At 47.0% G+C, this 9879-nt stretch overlaps 1 pseudogene; it reads right to left on the minus strand.

Moving 5' to 3' along the window:
- Positions 1 to 4733: 4733 nt before the first annotated feature.
- The window catches only part of LOC111962973 (protein O-mannosyl-transferase TMEM260-like), a 27522-nt pseudogene continuing 22376 nt past the window's right edge, over positions 4734 to 9879 (minus strand).

Here is a 9879-nt window from a genome sequence, read left to right on the forward strand (position 1 = left end):
GGCATGTCTGCTAGTCCAGAGAGGAGCACCCTTTCCCAGCCACGGAGCCGCCGTCAGCCCCGCAGGCCTCGTTAATCACTGTACACAGTCAAACACCCAGTCACGCAGTCTCAAACACCAACACAACATTACAGGCTTTTTACACAGTATTACGCCACATCTTATTACCCCATTCAAGTCCCTCTATTAGCTCAATTGCATAGTGGAATTTCCATTTGTAAATTGGGTGATTTTAGATTAGCTTGTCTGTATGTCAGCTGTGAAATGCACCAATGAGACAGTGAATGATGTGACCAATCACGTGAATAAATGCTTACGCATGCTGGTGCTGTGCATGAATGAGTGGTGGTGTCGAGCAAAAAATATACAAAATAAACTTTACCAGGCAAAAGACATGTGTTTAGGAACAATGTGAGCTGATTTCTAATAGGGTCACGTTGTTTTACTCTTTTCATATTTAATTACTATGAGTTGTAAATGATACACACCTGTAGTGATGTACTCCTGACATGAAACATGTTTTAACAGGTAATTCAGGTCTAAACAGAGATTGTTTTATACTTTTACTGTATCCTCACCTACTACCAACTGCCTTATGCAGGAACATAGTCAGCCGACAGAAACCAAGGGTGTGAATCACTCTTCATCCCCAGGCCTCTCATTCAGATACGGAGTGAGACTGAAGAGAGAGAGAGATAGAGAAAGAGAGGCACCCCAAGCGAGCTGAGACGCGGTAAATTATGAAAAAGCCTCTGTGTCCTAAATGGAGGCCGAGCTCTTTAATGTCGCACAAAATTAGAACCTGGGGGAGGAAGTGTGGCCTGCTTCTCGTTCTGGCCAACCCCCCTCCCTCAGCCCCTCTCAAAGCAAACAGAGATATTATCTCATGGCCAGTGGCGCTCTGTTGTATAGGGGAAACGGGGAGACCCCTGAGAGGGTCCAGGGGCGTCCATAAAGGTGCTTAATTTGTCAGTTTACTCCTCAATTATTTAAATAGGTCTAAGAAGGGAGCGGAGAAAGGGGCTTTTTCTGCCTTTCCGTAGTAATGCGGAGAGAGACCTTTCTCCACAGTAGCCATTTTCAATTATGCTCTGCACTGCTGTCTTTGATATACGAAAGTGCAGTGGTGCTGTATCAAATAAACAAATGTATGTACACAAGATAACAATGGGAACTTAGGATAAAATTCAGTTAGCCAAGTATAACTCCAAGAGGTTATTTCATATTTACTATACCGTAATACTAAAATACATATTGAAAAAACACAGACACAAAGCTGTCAGTCGAGATGTAGGGCGGAGGTGTACTATGGAGACAGCGTTAAAACCCTTTGTCCAGACATCCCCTGTGGTCCTTCATGCACCTGTCTGCCTGGGTAAAGCCCTTATCCCTCAACTACCTCTCCAACCTGGACAGAGGAACATGGCTCCTTTCCTATCAGCCAGGCACCACCAGCCCTCCATGTCCTGCTAAAGGAGCAACACAGCCAGGCAGGGCCAGGCATCTCCCAGGCTAGGGCCAGGCAACCCATTGGAGGTATGTGGGGGCTGGGGACAGATATTAGCAAGGGTTCAAGATAGATCCTGAAAACGTAGATGGCCAAATCCCCCAACCCCCTGATCCCTAATCCCTCCCATATCTGTCCCTATTGTTGAGGGCTTTATTAAAGAGACGATGAGGATGCTGTGGATGTGTGGTAGGGGGTCGTGAGGTGACCATCACCCCCAGGCGTCTGGTGGAGGCAGGTAACACGCCCTTCCTCACACTGTCTACATGCTTTGTTGTAGGTCCCTGTTGTGAAGGATACTCATCTGTTCAACAACAAGCACTTTCAACAAGCTCAGCAGCAGCAACAAAACAAGGTCCTATGACAGCACTATAAACCTAGTATTCCTACACAAAGACCTGGACAAAGTTCTCATCAACACAATGACTTAGTCCATTTAAAAACAGACAGGGACACTTACAGGCGGAGAATACACATTTAGACTTTCTGCACAACAGGAGACAAACAAACCAACATAAAGACATATAGAGTAAAGACAATGAAGAGAGCTGCTAGCACCTGTACAAACAGACTCTCTATAAACCCACAAACACACGGTACCTGCAGGGTCTTAAACAATGGCTGTCACACACTGAGACACACATGCATTAAAGGCAATAACAAACTCAACCTGCAAGCATGCCAATTCACACGTTACAACATGTCAACAAAGTCATTCTCCAAGAGGAAAATAACCTATAGCGCATAACACAAAGGAACGCTTTGGTCCCATACATGTTCTATTAGACTTTTGGCTTGTTGCGCATATACACTAGAAAACAACCATTGGAAACACCTTGGATATCCCAGCCAGTCTGCCGGTGCTGAGGCACTCTGGAGCCCCAGCACTACTATGGGGACACTCCACACTGTCATCTATATTTTGTCTTTTTTTAACCTTTATTTAACTAGGCAAGTCAGTTAAGAAGAAATTCTTATTTACAATGACGGCCTACCCCGACCAAACCTGGAATCCCAATCACGGCCGGATGTGATACAGCCTGGATTCGAACCATGGACTACAGTGCCTTAGACCGCTGTGCCACTCGAGAGCCCATCTATAAGACCTACGGTGCAAAACCAACCATCACCAGCCGCTGCATTAGACAAACCTACAAGTATGGATGGATAACAAGAACAATCCTGTGCTAAAAATATGTCAAATTCAGTCGCAGCCATTGGCCATGATCACAGAAATGGGTGGCGTAGAGTAAACACCCTTGAAACAGGTTTCCCTGCTTAGGAAACTGATCTGCAGGGAAGTTTTTCCAGAGTGTAAGATGATGCAAAATCTGTGGCCAGCTCAGTACATTATGCCTATTCCACCCCCTACCCCAACCATCTCCATCCAGCCAGAGAGGAGTAGGGCCAGCCTCTAAAGCTGTCTTTTCATCCCCTACTCCCGTTCGGTCTATCTGAGATGCACAGCAAGCGGAGGTGTCGCTTTTCCGCTGGCATTTCGGACAGTATCTACTTATAGATGGAGAAAAAGAGAAAAGAAAAACAGAAGGGGTATTATCAGGGAGGGATGAGAGCAGCAAAGGCATTTTGTCTTTTATTTCGCTCCTAAGCCCTGGGCTTTGCTCCCAATCCGATTGGTCGATACGGCCAGGGATGTAAATGAAATGCAAAGAGGAATAAGGCTGGCTTCCCATCTCCGTGTGTGTCTCCATTCCCCCCCCCCCCCCCTCCCTCTCTTTTCTGCTCTGTCGTTATTCTCTTTCTCCGGCTGTTTATAGTGTTGTCTCTGTCTCCCCATCTCAACCAGGCTTGCCTCTCTCTCACCCTCTCTCTGTCTCTTTCCCCCTCCATCCCTTCCCTCTCCCTCTCTCCCTGGCTGGGCTCACAGCTCTTATCTCCTCAGACGCCCCACATTCCAGCGTTGCCGTGGCTGCCTGCCTGCATCCGTGGTCACGGCGATTCCATGGGTTCTTACAATCCTTCGGCAGCTTGCTGAGTTGGGGTGGGCAACTGACTCTCAGAGACAGGGGGCGGGAGGGAGACAGGGGGAGAGAGGGACGTAAGAGAGGGATGAGAGAGAGCGAGGGAGACAGGAGAGGGAGACAGAGGGAGATTCACGCAGAAGAGAGGACACGAGAAAAGACAAATTATAAAGTAAGGTGACAAAGCGAAAAACACAAAATATATGAAACGGCTGTACATTGTACTATAGATTCATATATTTTTTTGCATCTCCTTTTAATACTAATTTGTCATATTTGTATACATCAGTAAATACTTACACCAGAAATAAAATGTCTCATAGAAAGAATAAACACAGTAGAAAAAAAAGTAAAGCTCTGAGAACATTTTAAGTGGAAAAATGAATCTTTATTAGAGTATTTTAATCTGTGGACAGCAGAAAAAAATAGCATGTTCACAGTCAGAATGTGTAAGGTGAGCGAGGTAGAAGGTCTCTGAGAACAGAGGAACGAGTCCCTGCTGAGGACCCTTGCATGTCTGTGTGCAACGTCTCTGAGTGTCTGTGTTAGCGTAGTTGTGACTCTCAATGTCTGCGCGACGGAATGTCTCTGTGGAGATGAAAGCGCTCCACTGTTCAGTGTGTGTGTGTGTGTGTGTGTGTGTGTGTGTGTGTGTGTGTGTGTGTGTGTGTGTGTGTGTGTGTGTGTGTGTGTGTGTGTGTGGTGTGTTTCTGTCCTTGTGTCTGTGTATCACAGGAGGAGCACACACACACACCTCTAAATGCGTCCCTGGCTCATTTAAATCTGTGAGGGATTATAGCTCTGCTGTCAAAAGGAGAAAAAAAGCTCCTTGAATCCATTTGTTTTTTAAAGGACCATCTCAGCCGGATGGATAGTCGGTGGGCAGCGGTGGTGATTTGGAGCCGGGGTCATGCTAAGAGTCCAGAGGACAGCGTGGCACGGCACAAGTCTGTCCTAGATTAAGAGCCTGCTCTAATCCTCAATTTCTGCGCACAAATTGGGTTTCCCTCAATCTCAGCCTGACCGTCCTAATGGGAGAACTAAAGAACTAAAGCAGGAGGCCACATAATCACAACGTTAAAATCCGCGAGAGAGGCAGAGAAAGAGATATAGAGAGAGACAGGGAAATAGTAAATAAAAGAGTGTGTGTGTGGGAGAGATGAACAGCTTGATTGGGTTCAGACAAGGTTGCAAAAGTCATGTAACGTCCCCAGTGGAAAACATTCCCGCAGTATGAGGTGCAGTCAGGGTCCTGTTTGTCTGGACAACACCACCCCGGGGGCCTGGGAGTCCGTGGGCTCCTTGTCCAGGTACAGGCTGAAGTGCTGGATGCTGCAGGAGCCTCTCGCTGGCCAGGGCCAGGTTCTTATCCCGGTTGGGAGTGTAGCCCGTGCGTCTCTCCACAATTTCCTTACACAGCTGTCAATCACAAAGAACACAACTTGTATACAATGACCATAACAAGCACCACTGTACAAATCTTGACCATATACTGTACTTCTAAGCTATGTGATTATGGTTAATGCTCATACTCCTATTTGTTTGCTATGGGAGGACTGACTCTCTGTGTAGGAGAGCTCAAACAGGCGAGTTTTCTCCTCTCCCTGGATCCTCTCAGCCAGGTCAAACAGAAAGAAAGCCGTCTTCATCCTGAAACAAAGAGAACATATCACAGGCTCAGAGCTAAGTTCTGGATGGATGAACCGTGGAGATTTATCCGCAGAGATGCACTAGAAGAATAGAGTGATTTATGTAGATGCTAGCTACACAACAGCATTTCATGTAGAATAGCTGGTGCTCTACCACACCAGAGTGGGTTACGTAGATGTTTTAGCTAGCAGACTAGGGTGACCTGTCAGAGAGTATCTATCTGTAAACTATACATATATACAGTGACTGCAAGAGAAAAGAGAGTCAGTGTCTTCAATGTTTACTTTACCTGGCCTGCCACATCTTCTCGTTAGACCCCCTCACCCAGGACCCTGGGTGGTAAATGGAACAAGACACAAACACAGCTCTTTATCTCAACCCCTCCGGGGCTTTTCTTATGCATCATTCCTTCCACACAATCATATTCATTCTGTATCATTATGGATGTTAATACACATTGTTCAAAGTGTGCCGGTTTAGGTTTTCACAAGCCCAATGTGAATATACAGTACAGTACTGTAGAGCAACAGTACCAGCACATTAGACATGGAAGGAACCACATATCCTTTTTCATGTTGTTGCGTATAAACACTTGACCTCTTCTTCAAAATAATATTTTAGGAGGGTTCCGAGCTAATATTTGGCTTGTGGGCATCGACGGACACGCTTGTAGTGAGGGCAGAGGAAATAATGTCACAGTATTCAGCCATGATTATCGCAGTGAATGAGGGGCTGCTGGCAACAGCAACAGAAAATGGAGCTTTGCCTAATTCCACTTTTGACACACTTATTGACAAAACGCAATAAGAAACTAATTATGTTTCATCTTTAGCCTCATTTCAAATGGCTGGAGGCCTAATGTCTTGCTTTGGTATAACGCAAAAAGAGCTGCTGGATCAGAGCACGGAGAACAGAGGAAACCTTGCTGTAGGAACATCCGTTAAGTCTCTGCCGGTATTGTGAAAGACCACAGAGAAGAAATAGTCAACACCAAAGAGTATCACTGAACAGAAGATTCTTACTCTGCTATAGAAATGTATGATCACAGGATTCCTAACTAACAGGCCTAGCATGTTCGTCATGCTATGGCATACAGTATGACCATTTCCATGGCAGCTAGCAGAACACCATAGACTCCCCATGAACTGTAGGCTTCTCCTGCTGAGCAGGCCCACCACCCCTCCAGAGGGCCCTCTGGGCTGTATGTGTAGTATACTGTGTACCTGTTGTGTGGCTCGGTCCAGATGTGGAGGGTGTGGCGGGTCCACTCCTCCGGGTGGAAGGGCTCCTGGGCAGGCACCAGGTGGTCACACACACCCAGGAGCCAGTGAGAAAAGCTCCTCTCCCAGCTGGGGTCCCGGTCAGGCAGCCCGATGCAGGCCAGCACAGCCCCCCTGCAGACACACACAACCAGGCAGGCACCGTGACCATGCTGCTGAGGTGGACAGAGCAGAACCACAGTGTCGGAGCCCCTAAAGGGAACTACCCTCAGCTATCTATTTCCCCTCAAACACTACTCACACTCACCCCAGGTGACTTCTGATAGAACTGAATAGGCATACATGGGAAGCACATGTGCATCCACCTCATACCCAACAAGCACGCACACACACACACACACCATTCAGCTCTCTCCCATTCCTACTGATCCACTCTCCTCTCCAGTGCTGTGCCCAGAGGGTTGATCCCACTGGTCAGTGTTGCCCCGCTGTTGGCCAAGCAAGCACTGCCCCCTGGTGGGCTGGGGATTTACAGGAGTCCTGTCCAACCCATTTGTTCTCTGTATCCTTCGGGTACTATAGTCAGATGGATAAAACATAAATACACTGTATATATCTGTTCAGTCTTTCTCTGCAGTCTTTCACAGACATGGATGAAGTATTGAGACTCCTCACGGGGCAGTAGCCTGGTGTTATAGTCCTTAATGCTGTAGGTTTTATGTTTCATCTCCTCCATGCACTCCTCCTTATTGTTTCAACCACTCAGTGCTCTCCAACAATCTCACCATTCCTCATGTAACAGTATAGCTTCCGTCCCTCTCCCTGCCCCTACCTGGGCTCGAACCAGGGACCCTCTGCACACATAGACAACAGTCACCCTTGAAGCATCGTTACACATCGCTCCACAAAAGCCGCGGCCCTTGCAGAGCAAGGGGAAAAACTACTTCAAGGTCTCAGAGCGAGTGACGTCACCAATTGAAATGCTATTAGCGCACAACCCGCTAACTAACTAGCCATTTCACATCGGGTACACTCACTTTCTACCCAGTCCATTGTTGTCCTCTTCATTCACTCTCTCCATTTCTCACCCGTCCATTCAGTCAGTCCATACATTCTCAATAAAGAAAGACACTGTATGTATCTCTATGGTATTCTCTCCCAGTGACTCACTGTGTGTTGTGAGAGAGGAACTGCTCCAGACTGAAGGTGTCTTTCTCCTCAGTGTGGACCGGGTCCCACCAGCGCCCTGGGAAGTGAACCCCAGGGTGATGCTGGCCCAGCTTGGCCACGTACCAGCTGTATGTCATCATCTGGAGGAGCAGAGAGGTCAACAAACAGGAGCCTTACTAGGACCTTCTACTGTCTATCATGTATGGCCTCTGTTTACAATGCTGTTATCATAACGCTGAATGAATGGAAGTCCAGACCTGGACTTAAAACCAATGCAAATTACATTAAGTGGCAAAGTAGTAACCTCCTGGTCAACGAGGCGTACGTCAGGCCAGAGACCCTGGCAGTAGCGCAGGGAGTTCCCTGGGAGGTCTCCCCGGGTCAGGATGATAGAGTCTGGAGGGACAGAGACCAGAAGCTCCCGCTCAAACTGCTCCACCACACTGTTACTGCTCTGATCACACTCCCTGGGAGGGATGCAACACAAACCTCTACAAGTCAACAGGAGTTATATATTCTCTTACAACTGTGTGTCTGTGTACATTCTTTTTGAGTGGAGTTATGTTTGTCCATCTCCACTACTGAGGATGGTCTCCGTGTGTGTGTGTGTGTGTGTGTGTGTGTGTGTACTGTATGTATGCTTTCAAGTGCCTGTGTGGTAAGTTGTCAGTGCACCCACCCCAGCTCTGTCTATCTAATCGTGGGTAGACAGGTGCGATGGGTCTAACAGCGTATGCCCTCCCCCTGATCAAAGCAGCTGTGTGATTCTCCCTCAGTCTGCCTGGCAGAGCGCAGCACCACACTGGTGTAATCTGCTACCTCTCACGGCTAACATCTCACACTCAGCACTCACAGTGGAATCTATGTGCTAACCGTGCCTCTCTTTAGCCCCTACCATGGGATGAGGAGAGACGGGGGAATAAAATACCCGGCATGTGGAGTGCAGGGCCCCAGTTTGAAGTACAGAGAAAATTATTGGGTTAGCTCAGGTGAAACAAGTGCAGAGATTTTTGTCAGTAAAATTCTCAAGATGTTTTGTGTGTGACCCAGGGGTATCAAACTCAGAATGCAGCCCGAGGGGAAAACTGTCTCCATCGAGGTCCAAAGGACCGCACTTAAAATGGATTATATTTCCTTGCTGTCTAAATCTGCAAAATAATTGTCCTCTATCCATCGCTTTAAAATTGTTCGATGCTCCCTGACTGTCAAGCTTCCGTTTGATGACTGTTAGTGAGCTGGACAGAGTGAGGAGACAATAAATGTAGGTCATTATCATTTCTACACAGTTCTGATTTAGTTGAAGTCATTTCAATGTCGCCTGAGATCGTCATTTCCCACAAAAATAAATATTATTGCGTTTGACACGAGCTTTAGCTACAAGAGAACATTTATTTTCCAGTTTGTCGGTCATCCTGAAATCAGTTGGTGCAGGTAAAGATACTACAGTGTTATAACACCACACACAGGATGGTGCCATCAAGCCAAAGTCAGTTGATTTCACTGGATATGATGTTTACCGATGGTTGGAGCGCACCATGTGTACCAGGAGACCTATAGTGAAGAGCCAGCCTCCGGCCCTCCACAGACCCCCATGGCCTAGCCTCCTCTCCAGGCCTGTGTGTGTCCAACTCAGGCCCAGCCCAGCCAGCACACACACCACAGCATCACTCTGAAGCCAGAACCGCTCCACCTGCAGAGAGACTAAACACAACACAGCCTTTACCTGGGGCAGAGGAGACTGTGGCAGCCCAACTCAGGCCCATCCAGTCATCTCCCTGCCCTAACTAAGCCCCATCGCTCACCACTACCAGCAGTAGGGGTCTGCTGGTGTCCAGGTTGGCTCTCCAGGTGAAGAACAGGGAGTAGAGTGGCAGCATGGCCGTCAGAAGCCAGGGAACAACACCCTGCATCCTGAAGGGAACAGACAGGCATTTATCACCGTAAGACCACTGACCTTACACATAGTTACTGTATATAGACAGAAATACCATATACAGTGCCTTGCGTAATTATTGGGACAGTAACACATTTTTGTTTTGTTTTACCTCTGTACTCCAGAACTTTGGATTTGAAATGATACAATGACTGAGATTAAAGTGCAGACTGTCAGCTTTCATTTTAGGGTAATTTCATCCATATCGGGTGAAACGTACAGTGGGGCAAAACAGTATTTAGTCAGCCACCAATTGTGCAAGTTCTCCCACTTAAAAAGATGAGAGAGGCCTGTAATTTTCATCATAGGTACACTTCAACTATGACAGACAAAATGAGAAAAAGAAATCCAGAAAATCACATTGTAGGATTTTTTATGAATTTATTTGCAAATTATGGTGGAAAATAATGCATCTGG

The sequence above is a fragment of the Salvelinus sp. IW2-2015 genome, linkage group LG4q.2, assembly GCF_002910315.2.
Source record: "Salvelinus sp. IW2-2015 linkage group LG4q.2, ASM291031v2, whole genome shotgun sequence".
Classification (NCBI taxonomy): Eukaryota; Metazoa; Chordata; class Actinopteri; order Salmoniformes; family Salmonidae; genus Salvelinus; species Salvelinus sp. IW2-2015.